Source organism: Diadema setosum, chromosome 8 (genome assembly GCF_964275005.1).
Source record: "Diadema setosum chromosome 8, eeDiaSeto1, whole genome shotgun sequence".
NCBI lineage: Eukaryota > Metazoa > Echinodermata > Echinoidea > Diadematoida > Diadematidae > Diadema > Diadema setosum.
The window spans coordinates 16,804,918-16,831,749 of record NC_092692.1 but is presented as its reverse complement, the minus strand read 5'-3'; the positions used below and the strand labels follow the sequence as shown (position 1 = coordinate 16,831,749).

The window sequence follows — 26,832 nt, the reverse complement described above, 5'->3', positions numbered from 1 at the left end:
ACAGACAGGCGCTTACTGAAGGTCTACATGCATACAATATGATATGTAACAGAAAGCATGCATCCGTGTTATCAATCCATGTTTCACAGCTTCAAATTTCATGTCAAAATATAATTAAGAAAAAACCTCACTTCCAAATAATTACATAATATTCGATGGCCTTGAGGTTAAATACAAGGAAATATTGGCTATAGCTATGCACAAATATTAGACGAGTCGAAGACGAGTCCAATATTTTGCTTAGCGAGTCCAATATTTCCTTGTATTAACCGAAAATAGGACATCCAATATTATCATTAATATCCTACAGAGGATTTAAACAAAGAATACTTTCACTTACCCTTTCTGTCTCTGAGTGCTGTATGGTCTCCTTCTGTACTTGATCTGGACATGGGGTATGGTACACTCTTCAGTGCAATTTAATCCACTTCATTCCCAGATAAACAGTGATCTATGTATTTTGATGTACAATTTTAACTAATTAATATATGAAATTTGTTTATATAAACACAAAATTTTAGAAAAAAACAACTATATTTTGGTTATTCGTCATTGACCAATCACAGACGTTTTTACTTCATATTTCGGGTCATCTCGTATATCTCGACCAATCACGGTGCAGTTTATAAAAACTTCGGGAAATCCACCTCTTGCCGTCCAATATTTTAAATATTGGTCGCCTCGGCAAAAAATTTTGGTCGAGTTTAACAAACTTTCTAAGTGGGTCGGAGGTTATGAGGTGCGTCGACAAAATAACACTTGTGTTAGGGCTCTAAAAATCCTCTGTATGGATAATAATACATTATATCCTGAACTTCATAATCGGGCGATCGATTTCAGTGTGATCAAATTATGCAGTAGAAAAAAAAAAGGGTTGTGCTTGTGTTCCAGAACGAGTGAGTATGAATGATAATGATAATGAATAACATTTACATAGCGTTTAATACTGATGTTTCTAAGCGCATGATGTACAGAGTCAACAGCGTCCAAGTGTACTTTGCTTTGAATAGTGATACTGCAGCCAGAAATGCAATTGCGGGTGACATTCACCTGGTGTTTACCGCATAGGGTGAGGAAAAAAGAGAAGAAAAAAGAAAAAATCCGAAACCCAGGTGGTTACCTGCATGCCGCCTTAAACAGTAATCACGGGCCAGTCGATCGATACCAGTGTGTTGGAATTAAACGTTAAAAAAAAAAAAGAAAAAAAAAGTGCTTGTGTTTGTGTAGAATGTCACGGAACGTCAGAATAGGAATGTACATTATACAGAGTCGTTGCAGGCAAGTGTACTTAGTTATGATGGTATTACAGCCAGCAATGCATTTGTTCGTGACATTCACCTGATGTTTATTGCATAGGGTCGAAAGAAAGAAAAAAAATACGAACCCAGGTGGTTACCTGCATACCGCCTCAAACTCTCTGGGGCCATAAAAAATTGAATTGAGATCTGTGTGACATTAACTGGCACAGAACAATCATTATAGTGCAATGCGGGTACGAAAGAAAAACGACTGAAGTGATTGTTCTTCTTAGTGTACGTGTGTAGGTCAATCACAGCTACAAGGGTATATTGTTCACCAAAGCACACTCACGAAACAGTAATTATCATTATTATGCTGGTTATTAATTACCCGGAGACGTTATCTGTGTTTAATAAGCTCAAAAGATCATTATGGGTAAGGAAAAAAAGTATATCTTTGAACACTAAAAACTACAGTCAGTACTGTCTTTTGATTAGCTCACATGGTTGGAAAAACTGATAAAGCTGTACCTTTTATCCGAAAAAAAAAGAAATCCAAAAGCGTTCACACATCTGTTTATCAAATAAGTGAAAAACTGCGAAATTTAGATATAGGGTAGACGTTATTATCAAGAAACAGCATTAAAAATAAGTATTAGCAGATAAAGATCATACAGAAATGCTGACAAATTTCAAAATAATAATACCTACTATTCGTTGAATATCTGAAAACTACTGTAATTAAAAATTAGATATCAAAAAAGGTTATTATCAAGAGTAAAAACTCTTATTGGCTGTGACGGAGGCTTGAGACAAACAGAATAGACGTTAAGTACCTAAATAACATTCATGTCATTATGATAATGCATATCGAACAGGGTTAGTGTAGGTACTGAAGAAACCAACAGGTTGGATACATGACATACCAGGGATATAGAATTTACACTGTGAAAATAAGGACGGACACATAAACAGCATGTGCGTTGCACCTTTAAATCCAAGTGGTCCAGAGTGAAATACATAAACTCATTAAATCGTAATTGTTTGTTATACAATGTATCCAATCATAATAATCCAACAAATGAACATCTGGTTCATAACACTTCAATTAAACATGTCTTTTATATAGGTCATTTAGTCAATCGTCAATATGACAACAGAACAATCTGCCAGAATACAATCATGATCGCTATAGCCCACAAAAAACAGACAAAAAAAAAATAAGTATATATAATATATACAGTCTATTTAGATCTATTATTGCAGTTTCAGTACGAGATGAAAATTTCACCAAGACAGTATGAAAATAGGGCCTAGAACTCATCAAAGCTCACCATTCATCCTTTGTATGGTTGCCACTCTGTAGCACTCTTTGCTTTGGAGAATAACAGGACCCTGCTACCAACGACAACGATCTTGGTGGAGAGATTTTGTTCCTTCCTCGATGAGCTTATACGCGACAGCAGCAAGGCTGCCTCGCTCAGCCTTGAGAGCCGGAGGGAGGTCGGTGTGCACACTGATTCTCGGCCTGGGCTGAACGATTCCGGGTTGAACGGTTACGGGATGTCGTGGTCGTTTTTCGAAGGCGGAGAGCACTCGATTCCGTTGGGACATGTACACGAACTTCGCGATGATCGGTTGGGGAGCCTTGTTTGTGTCGTTACGCCTCGGAAGTCGGTGAGGGTTGACTAAGGCAACTGACTGGGCTTCTTCGTCGCTCAAGCCGAGACACACAAACGCTTCTCGGAGCACGTTTACCACATTTTCGTCTGATTTTTTTTTTTCTCCAAGCCGTAGAACAGGAGATTCGACTTTCGTTGGTAAATCTCCGATAGCACCAGCTTCTCTTTCAGGGATTCAATCTCCTTCTGGAGTTTTTCCTCCAATAGGGGGAGCCTTCCTTTCTCCAGATCCAATACACGAGCAGAATTATCTTCCACTGCAGCCTCTACACTTTTAGAAAAAAAAGGTTCTTTTGAGCACCATTAAATGGTTCTCAGCACTGTCACAATAGCGACACCCTTTTAGGTGCTCGTGAGAACCTTTTCTAAATGGTGCTTGTCGGCACCTTTTGCAAAAGGTGCCCATTAGAACCTTTTTCCCGATGAAATGGTGCTCGTGAGTACCATTTAAAAGGTGCCCATGGGCACCTTTTTGACTAAAGATGGGCACCTTTTTGACTCTTTTCAAAAGGTGCTCATGGGAACCATTTCATTGGAAAAGGTTCTAATGGGCACCAATGTTAAAAGGTGCTGACAGGCACCATTTAAAAAAGGTTCTCACAGGCTCCAAAAAAGGTGTCGCTATTGTGACAGTGCTGAGAACCATTTAATGGTGCTCAAAAGAACCTTTTTTTTTTTCTTAGAATGTAGTATGTGAATTGATGTCTGTGTATTTTTGGTGTGTTTCACATGCAGTGCTGGTAAGGTGCTTCACTGGCACCATTCTTAAAGGTACATTACCTATCTGCATTGAAAATGTGCATCACAAACTCATTTGAAATGAAATGAATTCATCTGAATTTCATCTGATCAGTCAAACATACGTTCAAAACATGTATATTAGCAATACATCAGCATATCATACATTATCATTGACACTAGAAAAAAAAAAAGGAGCAAGGATAACACACCCATGCACACACACTTTCACAAGCATGAATACATGTACATGACATTCACTAATATTTTTTCATGAAACATTACTCAATAACTGAAAACCATATAGAAATTTGCTCTTTCACAAATTCGCAGAAATGTATTTATTCACCTTCACTTTTACAATCTAAAGTTGAGGTTTGTATTTGTCATGTTATAATCTGTCAAATATTCTTAACAAAATATTTTCATTTGTTCACTAATTTTTTTCCCACAATATTTGTCATTTGTGTACCGAGCAGTTCTTGAAACACCATCACACCTCTCTGTACAGATGATATGAAATAGCAAGAGGTGCATCAGGCTTTTGAAATACATAACAAAATTTCTAATTCTCTGTGAAATAATTCCTGCATGGATGAGATACAGTAATTATGTAAGTCTTAAGATAGGCAGAAGTCAAGTACATTACCTGCTTAAGTAGTATGAGGAACTTTTTCCACATATTTGCTAGTTTGTTCGGTGTTGTTTTTTTTTTCTTTTAACGCATATTTGTCCTAAAAGTAACTACAAAGGGCATGAAAATAATTCCATTAAACAGGACCTTTGGTATTGTCACAGAAAACATATATTATATTGCTGGTATGATACTTGGGATAGGATAAGCTTTACACTTCTTCGCTTCACTTCACTTCACATTCATAACGTCGAGTACTTGAATTGACTTATCTTTGTTTGTATACGAGTGACCTTTTTTGTTGTTGTTCTGCAATTTGAAAGCACCATAGACACATCTATACAACTGCAAATACAAGAAGAGTATCAGTTCAGGTTAATCATGACTTCTGACAATTTACAGCATGTCCTACGAAAACACACACAAAAAAAGAAAAGAAAAGAAAAGAACACATTGTTTTATAATGAGAAGGATAATAAGAATCCAAAGGGTAAAATAGCTAGGATACCACACTCACACAGTTTCACAAGCATGAATGAAGAAAATTCCTCAACCATGATCTAAAATATATAACATTGGGAATCGATAAAAATTTGAAGAGTTTGATAGCAAAAACCGATAAGTCCATTTTTGAAGATTTTGAAATACGGTCTCTGTCATAAAGTACAAAATAATACCTTTTAAATTATATATTGGTTACTACATATAAAGGTACATTTTTAAATTTATGGTCAAAAGAAGCAAAAATTTTCTTATTGTTCTCTTTATATTTCTAGACCTTTAATCGCAAATATCTCCATTTGGCAAATATGGACTTATCGGTTTTTGCGAACAAACTCTTCATTTACACCTTTTTTTTTTAAAGCAGAGCAACAAATTCATTAGAGTAAACTATATACAATGCAGGCCTAAAGCTGAGGTTTGAATTTGCTGTCCTATAACCTGCCTATTTATGTTGTTAGCATTTGTCATTTTGTTCACCAAATTTGCCAACAGTCTTTTAAACACCACCACCACGTTCATGTACATTTTGTATTTCTGCAAAAGCAATATAAACTGGTGACAAGAGGTGCATCAGTGCTTTGAAATAAATTACATAATCTTCAATTCTCCACACAATATGTAATTCCTGCGTGGGTATAAATGCAATAAGTTTTACCAGTCTAGGTGCAAACTTTAAAAGTGTGCAGAAATCGACCACACAATGACTGGAGAAGTATCTCCGTTTGTGCTTTTAAAGTTTAGAACTATGAATGACTCCACTTCTCAAATTGGCATCTGGTCTGATCTCATTACGTCTACCCCCCCCCCCATACAGTTGATTCAAAGCTGTTAAATGCAAATTATAGTGAAACATTATCACTGGTACATTGTAAGTTGCAAATACTGTATTGGGATCATAACAAAACATATTATGTGACCCTCCATCACACAAACCAACAAAAAGTCGCCTGACATGAATATTTGGTTGACGGCAGATTCTGAAAGAGCAGCTATAAAATACACTATTAAAGTCAATGCAAACTGACTTACCTACCCCATCTACATATTTCTCAAAGGTTTTCTCTGGCAGCATCAGTGTTTTTTCTTTGACTCAGCTCATTCTTGGCTAGCGTAGGTTTCTGGTCGATGCTGTCAACGGGCTATCGGGCTAAAATTGTCATTCTGATCGATGTATTCTTTTGTTCACCCAGCTCATTCTTGACTAGCCCATCGGTTCTGTTTGATGCTGTCAACGGGCTATCACAGGCTGTCATTCTGATCGATGTATCGTCTTAGCCACACAGCTCATTCTTGACTAGCCCAGGGTTCTGGCTGATGCTGCAAATGGGCTATCCCGGGCTCTTCTGATCGATGAATTCTTGTGGCCGCCCACCTCATTCTTGGCTAGTGAAGCCTACGGTTCTGGCCGATGTTGTCAACGGTCTGTCACGGGCTGTCTCTCTGATCAATGTAGAGTCTACCTTTTTCCCTAACCGCACCAGCGACCCGAACACGTACGTACTGCTTCATTGTCCCGGCCAGAGTTACTTGTTCCCTGGTTTCTGTGCATGTTGGTGTGTCCACTTCCCTGATATATGAATTGAAAGACAATAGACCTACACCGCATTAATAAAACAATGTCATTGCTATAATTCGATAAACAGAACACGGCATTACATGACGTGACTCGTCACTTAGAACAAGCCTGAAAACATACTGAAGAGATTTTGACCTAACAGTTAGGCCTACTGGGCTGTAGACAGACCTCTATTGGCTCTTACGTTAACACTGACAGTTATAACATGTGCGAATATAGCACAAATTTCCTTATTGCATAAAATGCATGTAGACGGTATAGACCTTACCCCGGGGCGCTCCTTGTACACAGTTATCTTTGCGTTCGGCGTTTGGGCTATGTTTCGGAGTCAGTAGACTCTATTTTTAATAGGCATAGAAATGTCTAAACATTACATGCATACCTAGCTAAGTAACTTAGCCCTGCCCAGTCGCTGTAAAAACGTGACAGCCATGCTCCGGCCCCGCACAGCGTCTGTTCGGGCTATGTATAGCCCATGAGCCATTGCTACCGGTATGCCAAATTTCTAATTGGGAGAAGTTTCAGGCCTAACATGTTATTGTTACTGTTAGATCTGGATCTACTGTACCTGGTAAACATTACACAAGATAGCAGCTTCGATCAAATTAGATCTAACATTAGGATCTAGCTAACCGTTAAGGTTAATCACTGACTGAAAACGAAAACTGTTGAGTGATGAATCTAACACGTAACATTCTAACTTGATTTTGTACCAACGAATGTCATCTAAAAATGAGATAAAACCACATTAAAACTAAAAATCTTACCTCTTCTCCTAAATTGTGCCATGGCGAAAATGGAATTGACAGTGACACGTTTCCAGTCCACTTTGTCAAAATTAATGTCTAACGTTACCGGGTGCCGCTCGTGTTTATGTGTAAGTGTCTACACTAGCCGTCTGCTGCTAGCTGCATGCATGGGTATTGCATTGGCACTCTGCCGCTGTGCGGTGGTAGGTTTGCATAGGCGCAGGCACCGGCAGGCAGCACAGGGCTACATATAGCCGCGGCGCGTGCCGCCGCGGTTACATAGTCCTACATAGTCCGGGAGCCAGCGGGGGTCAGCCTAGCTGAAAAGGTTACCAATTTTTATGTATATAGCAATTTAGTACATATGCCCCTAAGTATGGAAATGCACGTCTGGCTGGTCATCGGTGGTGGGTGTGGCCAGGAGGGCCAAAAAAAGGACCCCTCAAAATTAGGCTAGCCTAGCTGGAAAAGTAACCCCATGAAAACAACTTGAACTTGTTCGTTACACTTACAGGATAAATGAATGACCATTGCCAGACGTTTTAAGTGGTGGAGGGTAGCCGCCAGACGCTCTTAAAGGCCCAACTCCAGCTAGGCTAGCCTAGCTGAAAAAGTAACCTCATGAAAACCACTGGAACTTGTTCGTTACACTTACAGGATAAATGAATGACCATTGCCAGACGTTTTAAGTGGTGGGGGGTAGCTGCCAGACGCCCTTAAAGACCCAATTTTTTCCAGCTAGGCTAGCCTAGCTGAAAAAGTAACCACATGAAACCCATTGGAACTTGTTCGTTACACTTACAGGATAAATGAATGACCATTGCCAGACGTTTTAAGTGGTGGGGGGTAGCCGCCAGACGCCCTTAAAGACCCAAATTTTTCCAGCTAGGCTAGCCTAGCTGAAAAAGTAACCTAATGTAACCCACTGGAACTTGTTCGTTACACTTACAGGATAAATGAATGGCCATTGCCAGACATTTTAAGTGGGGGGGGGGGGGGTGGCCGCCAGACGCCCTTAAAGACCAAACTTTTTCCAACTAGGCTTGCCTAGCTGAGCAAGTAACCTTGTGAATCCCACTGGAAATTGTTCTTTACACTTACAGGATAAATGAATGACCATTGCCAGACGTTTTAAGTGGTGGGGGGTAGCCGTCAGACGCCCTCAAAGATCCAACCCCAAAAGTAACCTAATGAAACCCACTAGAACTTGTTATTTACACTTACAGCATATATGCATGGCCGTTGCCAGACGTTTTAAGAAGTGGGGGGGGGGGTAGCAGCCAGATGCCCTCAAAGACCCAATTTTACCAGCTAGACTATAGCCCTGGCTGGAAAAGTAACCTCCTGAAACCCACTGGAACTTGTTCTATGTTTGTATCTCACCTGATAAACACTGTCGACATAGTATTCTGGTGTTCTTTCAATAACTTTCCACACTTTTGAGCTATATGACCACCAAATTCACTCCTCAGGTCATCTAATGATTGCTGTCAAGTGTTGATATTGGTGAAGTCCGACTACGTCAACAGTCAAAAAGTCAATGAACTAGGCCTATGCCATTTGAAAATCTCTGTAATCACAAAGTCGATACGTGGACGAGACATCACTTCGCTTTTGCCTTGTTAGATGGTGAATATTTGTAAGCTTCCGTTTCTAATTCATACAGCACCAGCATACAAGTCTGAGAATAGCGGTAAAGAAGATTAGAGTCTTTGGCAACAAGTGCAAAATTAAATTCTGTGCCTTATTTGCTAAACAAACATGGTAGGAGGACAACGACCTGTTAGGCAATATGGCGGACCAATAGCTCTATATTATTAGTGTTATAGAATAAAATGACAATGATGTAGTTCTGAAGCATACTTTTCATTAGATGCTTTTGCAATGACTCAATGTATACTTTTAATCGAACTAAGTATATATCCATGACTTGCTCATGAATTACGGCAGATCGATTCGGTGAGGAAAGTTTTCTGTCATGTCATTACGGAAGAAGTGAACGTGTCAATATTTTGCTATTTGTTCCATAATTATTTCTGAAGTGGTTAAATGTATTTATAATACCTACGTTGCATCCAAATGCCTATTCGTTGAAAAAATGTATGGCCATGTATTCAAAGGTCAAAGATCATAGGTTAATGGAAGTAGGGCATACATTGTACAACATTTCACTAAGTTGTTGTTGTTGTTTGTTTGTTTGTTTTGTGTTTGTTTTTTTTGTTTTGTTTTGTGTGTTTGTTTGTTTGTTTGTTTGTTTGTTTGGGGGGGGGGGGCATGATTCAAAGTGTCCTAAAACCTTGTATAATACATGTAGGCCCTATTTAGTTTTGTAGTCACGACTCTTGCTATGTATGATGCCAAACTCTTCCCGCTCATACAAATGCAGCCGTTTCAGGGAAATAATGATTGATAATGCTGAAGTGGTTCATAACGTTCCATTGATACTATGTATAGAACAGAAAGTGAATTTGACAATGGTATATGATATCCGCTATTTACTCTTTGACAGGTTCTATCATCCGATTAATAACGTATAAATTGAATATACAGTAGTCCCCTATTCAGTAACTACTGGTTAAGTTAGATAAGCTGCATTCATTTTTCACGCGACCATGGCGTTATAGCCAAAGATGATTGAATTCTGTAAATCTCTGTGTGCCTGCACAGGATTGGAAAACGAAACAACTTTCTGTGTGTAGAACAACGAAACAGAAACTGGTGCTCGCATTATTCTCAGTCACTTTGTTATGCATAATGATGGTTTGCTCATTGCAGTTCCGGAATCTCAGCTCGAGGGACTCGAATTGATCCCAAATTAGTCGGCATGCGTGTAGCACCCAAAACAATATCTGAACACAATTATAACTGCAGTCCTCCATAGTCGGTATTGGTTGCCGATAAGGGCTGGTATCAAGTTTGATTTTCATATTATTTACAGTACCTTGTATTTAAATGTTTTCATCAAAATGCCCGTATACGGTATGCGTATCTCAGTTAACTCTTTAAACCATAGTTGTAATCTACGTGCCAAGAATCTCATGTTTTCAATAAGCGTGAACTCCAAGACATGTCGTGATAAGGACTTTAAGACAATTGGCATCGTCATTATAAAACGAATTCCCATTTTACAAGACACGTTTTAGATTTTAGATAGAAATATGGATTCGTTTGAATGCATACAAACAGCTTCTTAAATCCTCTTACATTTTGTTTTTAAGATATGGTGTATACTTTAGAAGTGTAAGAAGCATGCTCTTGTTTTAGAGGCTTTGAGTACTGGTAAGAAGCATATGTTATTCTTATAGATTATGTGAATAAGTACGCATTCAAGAACGTTTTGAATAAAACGTATCCAGACAACTGCATATCATATTTTCACCTCTTCCTTCATGCAGATGTATACTCTTGCCGAGAAGGTTAACTGTTTGATAGATATACTAGTAGTGCTCACCTTATTGAAAAGGTAATAGGGTAAGTTTTTGGTTTCAGTATATTATTCAAACACAACTAAGTTAACTTTTACATTACCATTTTCACAACTCACAAATTCCACACGCACACACATTTCATGATTCACAAGATCCAAGTTACACTAATCCTATTTACTTTGCAGAGTGCAACAACAACATAAGTTATAATAATGAGCAAATAGGCTTACATCAGTTCGCACTATTCAACGTATAGGGTAGTTAAGGAACTAAATCGTACCCGATTATGTGATGCTAAGTTGCACCTTGAGATGATGGGCAATATTGTCCCTGGAGCAGGCAGTGACACTGACTTGCTCCTTTAAAGGAGCAATTTTGCAGCAGTCATGGAGCAAATAAGCACCACATAGGTGCAACATCATACCAATAAGGCACAAGAATGCACCCTCAAGAGAGGGTTAATTTTTGCATCCTTCGGGCATAAAGTTGCTCCTAAAGGTACGAGGTTGCGCCTTTTTCAAGGGGGCAAAGTTGCTCCCGAGGGTGTAACTTTCACCCTTTCTTGCGGGTACAAAGTAGCACCCAACGTTCCAAGATTGCACCCTCAAAACAAGGCACAATCTTGGAACTTTGGGTGTTTCTTTGCACCCTCACGAAAGGATGTAAAGTTGCACCAAGATGTAAAGGCTACACGGGGTGCAAAGGTGCGCCGAAAGGTAAAGGGTGCAAGATCGCACCCTCAAGAAAGGTGCAACTTAGCACCACTTAGTGTGGGTGGAAAGATGCACCCTCAAGAAGAGGTGCAATCTAGCACCACTTAGTGTGGGTGGAAAGATGTACCCAAGGGAACATTTTCGCACCCTCAATAAAGGGTTCAACTTTGCACCCTCTCTGCAGTATTATTTTATACACACGTGAATTCCTTGTTCCTGTACGTTTAATATGAGCGTGACCCAGTATTAGACGCGTGTCAAGCCTTTGCAGACACAAATTTTTTTTTTCTTCATATTGTTTAAAGGTCATTTAAAACAAATTTAAATATATATTTATTTCTTTTAAGTTAAGAGGAGCAAATGTGGAGATCATGACCTGTGATACATGTTACGGAAAGTCTATATTTTTATGTGTACTCTTTTTTTTTTAAACTACAAAGAATTACCTATGAGCTAATTGGATAAAGAAGCTGAGCATTCCTTCTTTTTTTTTTTCATCAGTTAATGTCAGTGCTGGTGTATTATTCTTGAAAAGTTGGCATCTAAATGTCCTCCAAACCAAGTACTTACTGTATAAAATTATATTCCTGTGAGTTACGTTTCTTATGAGCATGACAGATCTGTAGACATGTGTCATAGTGGATACAAACACTAAGTTTCCTTTGCTTTCATCGTTATCAAGAAGCGATTTTGAACAATTTCAGATGTTCTGTTTTTTTTTTTCAATTTCGTTACGAGAAGGCAATAATGATTTCATGTAAAACATGTTAAGGAAAGTTGATAGTTTGGTTATTTTATCATTACTCATCTTCGTCTTCTCAACAAGAAGATGATACACATGAGCTCATTTGCTAAAGAAGTTGAAGGATGTTTAATTGCTGGTAGCCACGTAGGGGCTTTTGTCATAACATTTTGCATCTTAAGGGGGCCCTGAAATCCAAATGCATGTTGATCTGTGTTGATTTATAATACCCTCAACATCACTTTTGCGGTGAAACGAATATCTAGAAACATTTCAAATATTTCTAATGATTTTTTTCTTTTATTTTTCTTCAGATTACTTGGGAACGCCCACAAAAAATCCTTCCAAACCAATCAATATTCATATTCTTGAGATGACATCATCTGTCAATCATTGCTAAAGTGCTGAAATGTTTTAACAAAAGACGTTGGAATGCACCTTCCCCTCGACTTAGCATAACTTGCATGTTTCCGTCATATTAATGTGACTAACAAAAGACATGGCGAGGGAACATGCAATATAATGTTTCTAGATATTCTTTTCACCGCAAAAGTGATGTTGAGGGTATTATAAATCAACACAGATTAACATGCATTTGGATTTCAGGGCCCCTATAATCCCTCGAAACTAAGTACATGCAGTATTAGTTTATAGATAACATAATATTTTTGTTGTTGCTGTGAGCTTATTCATATGAATTTTAGACATGTTTCTCATATGTTTCTGTCATATCCTTTACTGAAGAACAGCAAATGTTGAGTTTATTGGCAAGAGAGATAGATCATTACTTTACATTTAAGTTCATGCGAAGTGCCGGAGCATAAACGTGTCTTGAAATATTAGCATCCAAAACCCTCCAAACCAAAAACGTGCAATACTAGACACGACAGGAATTCCTTGCTGTTGTGAGTTATGTTTCTTAAAAACACTGATTTTTTCTGCTTTTGCAATGTACTATGTTCAAAAACACTCTTGAACAATTTCAGATTTCGTTTCTTTCTTAAGAGAAGAAAACGGTGAGGTCATGTGAAACATGTTCCTATAAGTTTTATTTCGTTAATAATATTTCTTTACCCATCTCCTCAACCGTAAGGTGATACGGTACCTAAAAAGTCATAGGCCAAAGGTGTTGAGCTTTACTTCCCCTTTTTAAAGTAAATTTAAGAGCTGGGGAATTATTTTTAAAAAGTTGGCACCCACCACCGATGACCAGCCAGACGTGCATTTCCATACTCAGGGGCATATGTACTAAATTGCTATACACATAAAAATTGGTAACCTTTTCAGCTAGGCTGACCCCCGCTGGCTCCCGGACTATACAGTGCAGTACAATGTACTAGTATGTGTACGTTTACGCGTACGCATATCTGATCGAGCGCTAAAATTGGATGTTGGCAGCTGTCAGTTGGCACGCAGCCAAGAGAAGTCATTAGTCTACGATAAAAACAATATGTACTTTTTATTATCACAGCAGTAGAAACACATAAAATATTTTTGTACCAATACCACAGTTTTGGTGATTCTTACATCTGGCATTCGAATATACAGCAAGGGGAAAAATGAAAGTGGACCTAAAGATATTATTTGACATGCAGGAGTACCACAAATAACACTCGGGGACTGGATCGCATACTAGCAAATGGTGACGAACGGAACCATTTCGATTGGGAACCATTTATAGGTGCTCATCGGAACCATTTTGCGAGAACCATCTGATGAGAACCATTTTGGAGCCGACGAGAACCATTTGAGAACCTTTTTTTCTAGAGTGTAGGTCAATCATTCTCTTCTTCATAGAGGATATATCTGCATGAATGTCTTCAAGCTTGGCACATACCTTGCTCGAGAAGTCGACGAGTTTTTTCGGCACGTCTGATAAAGCTGGCTCCATGTCCGTTTGGTCACCAGATTGCTGGCGAGACGGTGTCTCTAGCGCTGCGGCTTTTTGCGTGGATGGAGGGACGGGTGACTTAGGGCGTGAGCACTGTGCACTGGTACTGGTTAAACGCTGAGATTGACCAGGCATCGTTTTGCGCATCAAGTTATTGGTTTTCCTCATTGAGAAAGAAGCAAAAAGCAGTCACTAATTGTTCTACAGGTGTGAAAGTGTAATTTTACCCCTTTTGCAACGTCAGTAGTTACCTCCATTTGGCTGCGCATGCGTATTTTTCTCACCGAGGTCCAGGTGAACAGTTACAGTTCATGGTCGGTTACATATATTACATAATAGATGAAATGCGGCGATACTTCTACGAAGGAATTTCGTGTATTGTACACTAACAATGTCAACGAAATTACTAATATCGAGACAGTAACATTGTTTTTGCAGTTTTCCTATGAGAATACATGGACTTTAAACTTCGAATTTCAGAAGGAAGAGAGTTCCAAACATCGGGTCCGGTGTGTCCGATAGATTTGATAGTCATCACTGTTTTAGGATTATATATATGAAATTTATCAGATTGTCTTGTGGGATAAGAATGTATGTCCTTGTTTAATTGGAAAAGTGAGAAGAAAGAAGATGGCAACTGACCATTATGTAAGCGAAATATGAAGAGTGAATTTTGCACACACACAAAAAAAGAAATTGTCTTTTACCTTGAGTGTTTTTCATTCTGCGAATAAAGGATCTGAATTGTCTCGATAACCTGAGTTGGTGCATATACGTATAGCTTTATTATTATCACTGTGACTGTTTAAAGTTGCCCTTGCAATGATGCTATATGAAATGTACGATAATATCAACGAGTTATATAACATAAATAAAATATTCTTAGGGACATACTTAAGCTTATGGTGTATACCAACGTTACGAGACACTTTATCAGAGATGTATTGCACATGAGTGTTCCATTTTATATTTTCATTTATATAAATTCCGAGAAATTTGGTACTTTCTTTTTGTTCCAATGGTATACCATCCACCATAATCCGATTCAAATTTGCATTTCATTTCTATGCTTCTTACTATGAAAATAAATGAAATTTGTCTTTTTCTTAAAGTTCAGTGATAATCTATTAATCTGAAACCATGTAGATGATTTCGGTAATTCAGTATTAAGAGTTCTTACAGTAGGAGGATTTTGAGTTTGAAAAAGTTTGAAATATCATTTAGTGTATATACGCTAGAAATAGTAGCGGTCCCAATATGGATCCTTGTGGGACGCCACAGTGTATAGGTAATACTTCAGAGTTAACAGATTTATAGTACACATATTGCTTTCTATTCGATAAGTAATCTTTAAACCATTCTAGTGGAATGCCACGAACTCCACAGCAGTGCAATTTACGTGTAAGGAGAGTGTGGTCAAGAGTGTCGAATGCCTTGCTTAGGTCCATGAAAACACTAGTGATATGTTTTTGTTCAGCTAAGGCAGTCGACACTCTATCGTACAATTGGGCTAGTGCCATATCTGTAGAATGTAATTTCCTGAAACCGTATTGGTCTGGATTAAGTATATCATTCTGGATCAAAAAAAAAAAAAAATCATACAGTCTGTTATAAACGATTATTTCTATTACCTTAGAAAGACTAGGAAGAATATAGATAGAACGGTATTTAAATACAAGAGAGGAGTCAGGGTTTTTTTTGTGTAAACTGGAATAACTTTTGCAATTTTACATGCGTTCGGAAATATACCAGTTGAGAGGGACAAGTTAGAAATAATATGTGCTAGAGGTGTCAATATACCAGCAACAATTTGTTTTTAAAAAGACGTGTTCATTTCATCATGACCAATTTATTGTTTGACTTGATTTCAGTGAATGTACAATGTCAAGGATTTCACTATAATCTGTTGGTTTAAAAAAGATATTGAATTATCATTTGACATACCTAAATACTGCGAGAAATCTCTTTGTGTCGGATCTATTTTTGAAGCTTGACTAGAACCTATTAAAACAGCACGCCACACCTCTAGGATTACAGATTGTCTGTCCGTCAAGTATAATTTGAAATGTTGACACCTTCTTTTGCTTACCATAACCTCATTAAAGGGATCGTACAGTTTTGGTTGAGACCTAATTTCGGGTTTCTAACATTTTTTGGTGAAATAATGAGAAACCTCTTATGAAATATGAAAGAGCAGGTAATTCTATGAGGAATTCAACGTGTGGGGCCCACACTTTATTACGATTGTTTTTTTTTTATGCCTCCGCCACGAAGTGGTGCCGGAGGCATTATGTTTTCGGGTTGTCCGTCCGTCCGTCCGTCCGTCCGTCCGTCCGTCCTTCCGTCCGTCCGTCCTTCCGTCCGTCCGTCCGTCCTTCCGTCCGTCCGTAATGAATTTTGTGGACAAGGTAACTATCAAAACCTGTTGAGGTATCCTAATGAAACTTGGCATGTATGTGTATTAGGGGGTGAAGTTGTGCCTATCAACTTTTGGGTGCACATGCTCAAGGTCAAAGGTCAAAAGGTCAAGGTCAAACACATAAAATTTCACTATTTCCACCATATCTATTGAATGCCTGAAGATATTTTCTTGAAACTTAGTGTATACATGTATTACCCAATTAAGATTCTCTGGTGAAAGTTTGCGTCATGAGGTCAAAGGTCAAAGGTCAAAAGGTCAGGGTCAAATACATGAAATTTCACTATTTTCGCCATATCTATTGAATGCCTGAAGATATTTTCTTGAAACTTAGTGTATACATGTATTATTCAATTAAGATTCTCTGGTGAAAGTTTGGGTCATGGGGTCAAAGGTCAAAGGTCAAAAGGTCAAGTAAAAATATCAAAACTTCTTTTTTTTCTCCATGCCTTGGAAAATTGTTCAAGGTATCTTCATGGAACATATAGTATATACATGTACTGACTGGAAGTGATTATCTAGAGAATGTAGGGTTCATGGGGTCAAAGGTCAGGGGTCAAAGGTCAAGTGCAACACTTCAAAATTTTACTATTTCCCTCATATTTATGCAATGCCAGCAGGGTTATTATTTTTTTACACTTGGTGTATGCATGTGTAACCTAATAGAAATTCTCTGGAAAGTTTTTTTTTTCTTTTTCTGCCTCAAAGGTCAATAGGTCAAAGATCAAGTGAAAGTGCTGAACTAACTTTTTCCTCCATATCTCGAAGTGGCTCAAGTTATCTTGAAACTTAGTACATATTATGCATGTTCTACCTGAAAGTGATTATCTTATGAATTTTAGGGTCAAGGGCCAGATGAAAATGGTAACAGTTTACTATTCAATTCAGAAATTGCACTTTTTCTCCACACCTGTACCTTGAAAATTACTCAATGCCTAAATGTATGAATGGGTCAAAGTCAAGTTAAAGTCCTTAAATCCCTAGATACATGCTCTCCTATTCATCCAATTAAACCTAGGTCAAGGAAGGTGAACATTCAACACATTAGTGACAAACTTGTCATTTCAATATTTTGCCAATTTTGTGAAAATGTAATCACACATTGTCCACATGTACTATCTAGACCTATTGGGAAAATCATGCATTATGGCGGAGGCATACCAGTCGCCAAAGCGACATTTCTAGTTTACTATGTTTTTGGATGTTTCAGTCATTCTAAACCTGATTTTCATCAAATAAACTTTGAATTCCTCTTAAAATGGTATGCTCTGTAAACGGCGACTGTACTATATCATAAGTGTTTTCTTGGTATCTCGCAAAAAGTTACAAGCCCAATTCTCATCTCCGCCAATACTGTACCATCCATTTCGTAACTTTCCAAGTGGCTGACATGCTTTCAGTAGCATTTTTTTAAGGCTTCCGTGTAATGCACTCTGCGGGAAAGCCTCATAATTTGTGTCAGTTTATTTCTGTATGATTTATATCGATCAACATTATCATCATTAGGATACCGTAAGCTATATTTATATAACACATTTCTTTTCTTAATTGATCGAAATATCCCCTTTGTTATTCACGGATTTCTAATTTTTCTATTATTTTTTTTTTCAATTGCTGGGATATGTCTATCAAAATGAAAAAGAAATATATTCCGGAACGTATCATAAGGAATATTTGGGTATGCGCAAAGTAATAAATCATCCCATGTTTCCGTGATTAAATCGTCGTTTAGTAATGATATATTTTCTGACGTGAATTTGCGCGTCTTCTTACTTTCTATTTGCTTAATATGGGAATACTGTGAGTTGTGCAGGACTCCGGTTCGATTCCTCCATTTCCCAGCAAAGAAGCGAAGCTTCACGCCGTTCTTGTACAGCTCCTGAATGGCTGCGGACCACTTCCTTTTCTCTGTCAGATCGTCAGCCGTGAGGTCATCCGTCATGAAGTACGCTTCCTTCGCGAGCTTCACGCTCTGATTCTTCATGCTATCGACTTTCTCACGATACGACAGGGTCGTGAAGAGGATGTGCCTGGGCCAGTCTTTGGTTGCTTTTCCATCACGGTGCGCTCGTTCTACCTTGATGTCAAATCTAAACTTCTCCTTTGTGATTTTCTCGACGAGAGCTGTGCAATCCTCGTCGCCGGTGGTGGACTCGGGTATACCCACGATGCGAATGTTGCGCCTTGATAACCTTTCACTATTTTTGATTGCTGAGTTGTGCTTCTCGACTTCCGATCGCAGTGCACTAACCTCTTTTTCCAGCTCGCCCATTCTTTTCTCCAGCTGCAGATTCCTGGTCTCTCCCTCCGTCACTCTCCTGCTCTCAAACTCGATGGCCTGTCCCAGATGTGTCCCCACCTGTTTGATGTTCTCTATCAAAGATTCCACCACTTTCATTATCATCTGCTCGAAGTTCTTTGTTGCTTCGTGGAAGTAGATCTCCTTTGTCATGGAGATCTCTTGGTATGTCGGGCATGTCGTTGGTATCGGATGCCAAAGGTGCTGCCGCTGCTGCTGAAGTGGTATCGGGGTGGTTGCTTTCCCGGGGTGGGCTGGCGGGATGAGCTGCGGAGGCCCGTCTCCTTGATGGCGGCGTAGAGTTCTTCGGAGAAGGGAGAGTGGCGCCACGATTTCCCATCCCAAAATCACACTTCCTTTCTTGCTTTGCCTTCCTTGGCAGCGCCTTCCTTGTCTGGGTGCTCATTCTGATAAGTTGGTATGGAAGGGAATGTCAATATCAGTATCCAAAGATAGATATCCAAATGAGGTTCGGGGGAGGTGATAAGGTGACTTGTTACTCGTTGGCGGCCATGACATTACAAACACTTATCACAAATATAATTTACGACAAGACGGAACAAAACACGAGAAACAACTGACAGAATAGATGGAAAATAGTAGGAAAGGAGAAAAAAAAAAGAGAGAATGCCTAAACGATGAACAAGGGAAATGGAACGGAGATGATTGAGGATGTGCTTCAGAGAGCTGATGCTGCTCGCAGCTGTGCAAGGATTATGATGAGTACTTCATTACGTAATAATGAAGTCAGTGATTGATTGATTGATTGATTGATTGATGGATGGCTGATGAGACCTAGCCAATGAGGTTGACGAGACCTAGCCAATGGAAAAAAAAAAATCAGAGTGGATTTAACAGAGAGAATTTCAACTTGCGCTTAAAAGAATACAAAGATGGGGGATTTTCTTATTTCACAGCTTAATAAGTTCTAAAATCTAGGACCGGTGTATATAGATGTATTCTGATCCAATAACGTTCTCAGGAGGGGTAAATGAAACTCGTTAGATGCCTAGTTGGATAGAGAAAAATACGTCAACAAAGAGGACAATGGAGTATGAAACTTGAGTCTATTAATGATACCAATATTACGTGAAGTTATATAGTACATAATATTTATGTTAGTAATATGCGACCTCCACGAAAGTTTATTGTCCACTGTGATACCAAGGAATTTTGTGTGAGATACACGTTCTAACAGTGTCGTTAAAAATGATATCTGTGCATAAAGCTTCTATGGAATTTCCAAAAATGCATACACTAGTTTTCTGGAGATTAAGTGATAATTTATTAGCTCTTATCCACTGAGCTCATTTTTTTTTTCATTTTGAACTCATAATATAACCCATTTTTCCTTTTAATTGAAGGAAGAAGAGATTTTAGAATCCATTGAAGTTCAGTGGAAATTTTATAATTAGCTGACTTATCTTTTAGTTTAGGAATATATTCATCGAAATATTGATTAATAATACCTGAAAAATTATCAAATGATACATTTACAATTTCGTTATCATAAACACTAGACCAATCAGCCCTATCTAAGCGAGCACCAAAGCTAGCTTATTTTCTGGTGTAGCTAGGCTATTTTGTCTGACAAAAAAGGCTGACAAAGACATTTCAAGAAATTCTTAAGATGTATTATCATCATTCTTAATCAAATCATTATTATTGAAATCACTCATTATAAAAATAGTTTTATTAATAAAAAGAGGGATTTTTGATAAATTGGTTATACAACTTAAAAAAAAAAATCTTTAGGACTAGACCTTAGGGGTCTATAAAGAAAACCAATTTTAATATTTTTACATTGGGGAATAAAAAATTCCACAGAGACTCTACAATATGATTCATTATATTTAAGTCATCACAAACATGAAATCCACATTTCTTTAGATAAATAAAACACAACCCCACCACCCATCCTGTTCACTCTATCATAAACAATAAAATCATTACCATTTAAAGCTTACGGCAAATTGACATCAGATGATTACCTTGTTTCAGGTAAACATATTCCTGAAATTTGATGTTTATTTTCATTATCTTATATTATCTGTTACTCATCAAAATTTTCATTGATACTCCTTATGTTTAGATGTAACATGGAAAGTATACTTTGTGATTTTTTCTTTCGTAAAATCTTCAAATTGATGAACAGTTGCATGCTTAGAGGGAATTTTAGTGGTGTCATATTCAAAATCTTAGTCATTATGATATCTTTTGAAGATGAATTGAAATAAGGTTATCAAAAAAAGCAGACGAATGTGACCTATTCCGACTTAATTCCGAAGGCATGGAAGGCGGGCGTTCAAACAGAACAGAGTTCATCATGACCAAGGGAATCAAATGCTACATTGAGTCGATTAGCCATAAGGAGAGACATAAAGTATATGAAGGCATGTCAACTGACGAGTTTGCAAAGTAATGAAATATTTTGGCACAAGGGAAGCATGAACAATTCCGGGTTCACGGATAGTGCAGCGAGTAGACCAATTCACATGAAGATAGATTTCTGGCAACATAATCACAAACATAGAATACATAAACAACACAGGTAGAAAGCGTACACACAAATAGTGAAAGTCTGTAAAAGATTTTTAACAGAACCAGTACAAAGCATGTAAACGGACATGGAGATAGCTCTATAACTTCAGGACGGTACATGATTCAGCTAAAAGGGCTATTCTTCCTCTTGTCTGTGCATCATATAACACATAATAAGATAATACCAATAATCCGTTCGGACCATGTTAATTAAAATCAAAATTATAATTCAAATTAAAATTTTATTTTCACTTTGTTCTTTCAAGAGAATGTGCAAAGAGATATGTGAAATTTGACATGCATGTCGTTGAAAATAAACACAGCGGTCCAGGGATAACAACATGTTGGATGTCTGTATGATCAGTACATAAAAGTGACATAAAATTTATAAATTTAAAAAGTGCAAAACAGTGAAAAAGTTCACATGTTTAAAGAGGTTTACATTAAATACTTCATCCACGGTAGCCCCATCCCCCACCAAAAAAAAAAAAAGAAGAAGAAGAAGAGGATATAAAGATAACCCTTCAAAAGAGGAAATGAATAGTGGTTTGCATCTTTTCTGTAAAAGACTGTATGGAACAGATAATTCTATTGACCGCCTACATTAATTTCTATCGGTTGCTCTAGAGAAAAATCATGGTAATATAGCCTACATCATTAACCAAGAGAGACAAGTTGAGAGAGAGGGAGAGAAAGAGGGTTCTCAAGTTCTGATGCTGCGAGCAGGCCCTCATGCATATCAAACACCATGGTTTAGGTATATTCCCATATCATTAAGTCATTAGTAAAGGCTTATTGCGTGTATGGATTTTCCAGCACGCAGGATAATTTTCTGTGGGCGGACAGGGATTTCAGCGAGTTTCGCGTGGGTCCTACCTGCTGAACGTGTACTATTTACGTTCTACTCACGTTCTAGTTACAGGCAAGTTGCGTGGGAGTTGCCTGCGATGTGCTACCGCTACGGCCCTTCTACTGGTGTTCCGCTTGGACCTCTGAGGGCAACCCCCACGACTCACCCAGAACAAGTTTGAAGCTGCTCAAGGAGACTGCAACGAATAAGCCAATTCAGTTATGTCTGTTTTGCAGACCTTTCAAAAACATGGATGATTATTACCTATACGAGGTAGTTTTGCGAGGCAATTGCAGTTGGTATTTTGCAGGGTCGTGGAGGTCAGCAGTCAATATTTGTTGGTATTTTGCTTCATCCGGGTTTCGCTATTCACTTTACATGTAAACATTCCGATCGACCACAAATAGAAACGAGATATGAAACTCGTCACACTGAGGACGAGTTAGGTGATATGCTTGGGGTCATCAGATGTCGGTCATCTGTGATCGACAAAGAAAAGAATGTGATATAGGCACCTTGAAGTTATATTGAGCGTGCGTGCAAAACCGTTTCTCTAACCACTCGACCACGGGACATCCACGGAAATGGTAAGGCAAAAAAAAATGTATAGATATTACAGGGGGAAAAAGTCAATGCCCACTCAACAAACGTGGCCGCGTGAACATGTATTGCATTGTTAGACGGAAATGCGGCCTTGTAACGACTGATGTCGCTATACCATTTCTGGCAACTTGGGAAAAATACGTCCCGTAGACATAAAACCTATAATCGGCTGGTTTTGATATCTTGCCTTTAATCACAATTTTCAGTGTGATGACGTCATCAAAGTACGAAAAAATGACATGGTCTTGAAAGACAATTTTTCAAAGTACAACACCTCCGTCGTCGTCATTACATACTATGATCGGTTTGACAAGGTCAGCCTGCAAAATTTTTCAGCAGTCGAAGCAATGTGGTCTCCAACACAAAAAAGAGGGATATTGTGTGGGTTTGTGTGTGTGTGTGTGTGTGTGTATAGGTGCGCTAATATACGAACGTGATTTCTACATCGACGAATATGTAATACACCATTGAAGAAAAAAAAGTAAAATAGCTAAGTATTTTGTTTCGTGATCGAGGATTTTTCTTGAAAATTAGTGTATGCATGTATTACTATTAGAGATTCTCTGAATAGTTTCTTGCCAAAAGGTAAAAAGTCAAAGGTCAAGTGGAAGTGCTAAATTTCACTTCTTCCTTAAACTTAAAAAAGGGTCAAAAGTCAATTAAAAATCCTTAAATTCCCACATACCTGCACTCTTAGACAATATAGCCGGCATCCAATTAAACCTATAGTTCGAGGAAAGTGCACATTCAACATATTTGTGACAAAGCCTGTCATTTTGATATTTTGCCAATCATGTGAAACTTTAATCACCCATTGTCAAAACATTGTCCTATAGACTTATTAGGAGAACCATGCATTATAGCGGAGGCATACCAGTTGCATAGCAAAATTTCTAGTTCTTTATTCAGCGTACTCGAATAATTAAAAAAAAAGTCTGATTCCCAATTTTCACACAAGTACGCCTCCAACTGTCACATTTTCAAAAAATCCCACAGGACTGCAATGTCAAACTCAGGTTTTGGGCTGCATGACTCATGGACCTTTTTCAGTCTCCAGCGAGTACTTTTTGTCAGCATTAGGAAGGCGAACGGCTCCTTCATATCGGAACAGCAATATGAGGGAATGAGCCTTTTGATGTTCTTAATAGGTATATGTATATATATATATATATGTATATATATATATAAAGTTATATATATGTGTATATATATATATATATATAGTTATTTTATTTTAGATATTCACCCGTACATTGAGGATATATATATATATATATATATATATATATATATATATATATGTATATATACACACATACATATATATATATATATATATACTAGTATATAAAGTTATATATATATATATATATATATATATATTTATATATATATGTATATATATATATATATATGTATATATGTATATGTATATACATGTATAGTGTATATATATATATATTCTAAATGTACGGGTAAATATCTGAATTGCAATAGATGAATGTGTTTTATGAAGTGCAGTATCGATGACACCTTGTGAATATACATTATGCGGGTACACGATACTCGTACCAGCGCAATAGCCTTAGTGCGATGTGATGGGGGATGCAAGGGAATACTGTTAATCCGGTTTTCTTACTGTGTCTACTGCACTTCCTGTGAGCCAAACAAAAAAGATCATAGTTGAGTATCATACATTGTGGTAAAATATCTAAAAAAAAAAACCTCAATTATACCATCCCCTCCTGCGCCTCTGAGCAACAGTTGGTAATTTGAGGTGCTGTAGGCTCTCGCAATGACAAATCAATTCTTGAATCTTGGAATCATTTATTTGCACGTCTGTGCACTCTCTCCAACTTCCTCTGCTCACTTTGCGTATACAATGGCGACCATGCTACCCGACCGTATTCTAAAATGGATTTTGATTTCCTTTAAAACACAATTTTGAATCTATTAAGAGGCCTTTCTCAACAGAGACCTCTTTGAGAGGTACTGTGCATAGTTCTCTCTTCATATGGTATTCAATATGTCACAAATAGATCATTCGTTTTTGGTAAGTTTCCCTTTTCGTTTTCATCATAATTATATTATTAAAAACAGCTGTAACATTTTTGTGATCCCTCGAATTTATCCCAAATTTGATTTATTATCCTTTAGGTCTATGTCAGGTTATTGTGTGTGTGTGTGCGTGTGTGTGTGTGTGTGTGTGTTGTGTGTGTGTGTGCGCGCGCGGTTCACGCATGCACGCACTATAGCTTCTGGCCACGCGAGCATTGGGAATAAAAGGTTTATATTATGGGAGAAACACTGTATACTAGGGATTTCTATAGCTTTGCAGTAGGTAGAGCACCGGTCTAGCAATCCGGATGCCTCGGGTTCGTATCCCGACGGAAACCCATTTTCTTTGCTCAAAGCTGACATTAATAAATCATTCGTTTCTGTTAGTTTTCCCTTTTTTGTTCTTATTATTATTGTAATATATATAGGAACGTAATGAATTTACAAGAATCTTTTAAACTGTTATCTATGCTGTTCTACAGTTATGGTCAAGAATAATTAAATGTTTTTTGATATGCACTGATCTCAACAAGGGAAGATGAATTTTGCTGGATCGTTCCGTGTGATACTTATATGCACGATTATTTGTTATGCATGTAATCATTAGTAGCTTATGTCATTGCATATTTGCTCGTATGTTGTCGGAAGGTTTCACATATAAAGTGCACTGTAATAGAGTTGTTTTACCCTGTAGAAAGTAATTTCCTTGGAAAAATCGTGTTTGTCACGAAGACAATCGGTTTCCTCTTACGAAAAACAGCATTTTACGAAATTTTAGGTTGCGTATACTGTGATTTTTGTCCACTCTTTATTGAGGTTTTAGTTCTATTAACATATTGGCAAATTATCAAAAAACCTTAACACTGGAGTTTTCCAGCTTTGGCCATGTTTCTTTGCTTATACGATGCATGAACACTGAAACTGTCTCTGAATGATAAAACCCATCAAGTTCTTGCGGTTTCAATGCAAATTTTATAATAGAGGAGAAGAAAGCTGCACACAATACAGGAAATATGTAAAATATTTCTAATTTGAGACAGAAACATTGTTGTTAATACTGCAAGATTCTGATTCAAGGATCAGTTGTAAATCTGTTGTAAATGAATATTGTCCTATCAGGCCAAACTAAAATTGACTTTATTTCCCCAAGTTATCATCATGAAACTGCGTTTCTGGGTGCGTCCTGGTGATTGCATTCATTATTCTTTTTGTACATGTTTGCAAGTGTTCGCCCATTCATATAACGAATCATAGTGTTTGTATGTGCATGAATTGAAATAGAAATGATACATAACATATGTATATAGATCTATGCCTCTCATTGATTCTGTCGCAGATCAGCACGCAATACGGCATCTCTGTTCACGTTGTAATTACCGCGTCCACAAGAACTGATAGAATGTTTACCAGCACGGTCTTTCGTGACAGATCCACGTTTGTAGCCTTGGGAGCATTTTTACTCTGGGAAATCGCTGTGGTTGGTTTCCTCTATTACACTTGTGAGTATTTCAACTCTTACACTATAGCTGCTGCTGAATACAAGCAATGACGCAGAATTTCTTTGCAGCTTGAAAAAAAAGGAGATGCGTGTACACCTTTATCAATATGGGACGAGTGGAGGGTGTGGGGTGGTGTAGAAAATATCTTTATTTTGGTGAAATTGTTCTATACTGAACAAGAAACTACAAATAAGGCCATTTCTTTGTTGAGGCAAAAATGTATAATTAAATCGTGGCGAGATAGTATAATCTATGTTCAATGGTACTTCCAGATTTAACACGTGCGTTTGTTGTTGTTTTGAAAGTGATTGATATACTTGTTTCTTTGTTGACATGCACGGGATGGGAAGAAATAAACAATGATCTATTCAGCGGCTTTGAAACGACGTTTATTGAGGGGAAAAAAAAAACCAGGATAAAATCGATAAGGACTCGTAAACTTCCCGAAATAGAATTTAAAACACAAAGGTTTGAATACTTATTTCAAGAAATTTCAACGTAGATATTTTCAACATCAACGAAATAGGCTTACATGGAAATAGCAGCATGCACATATAAGCAGAGACGTTTAACAATACATAAAAAAGTAAGAATACTATGTGATATTGTGACTAATGCACTAACAACAATGTGTAAGTGTAACAATTACACATTTCAGCAAACACACG

General features: G+C 37.7%; 1 pseudogene; it reads right to left on the bottom strand.

Annotated features, from left to right (window-relative positions):
• Nucleotides 1-2,575: 2,575 nt before the first annotated feature.
• LOC140232100 (uncharacterized) lies at nt 2,576-14,063 on the bottom strand (annotated as a pseudogene).
• Nucleotides 14,064-26,832: the final 12,769 nt, after the last annotated feature.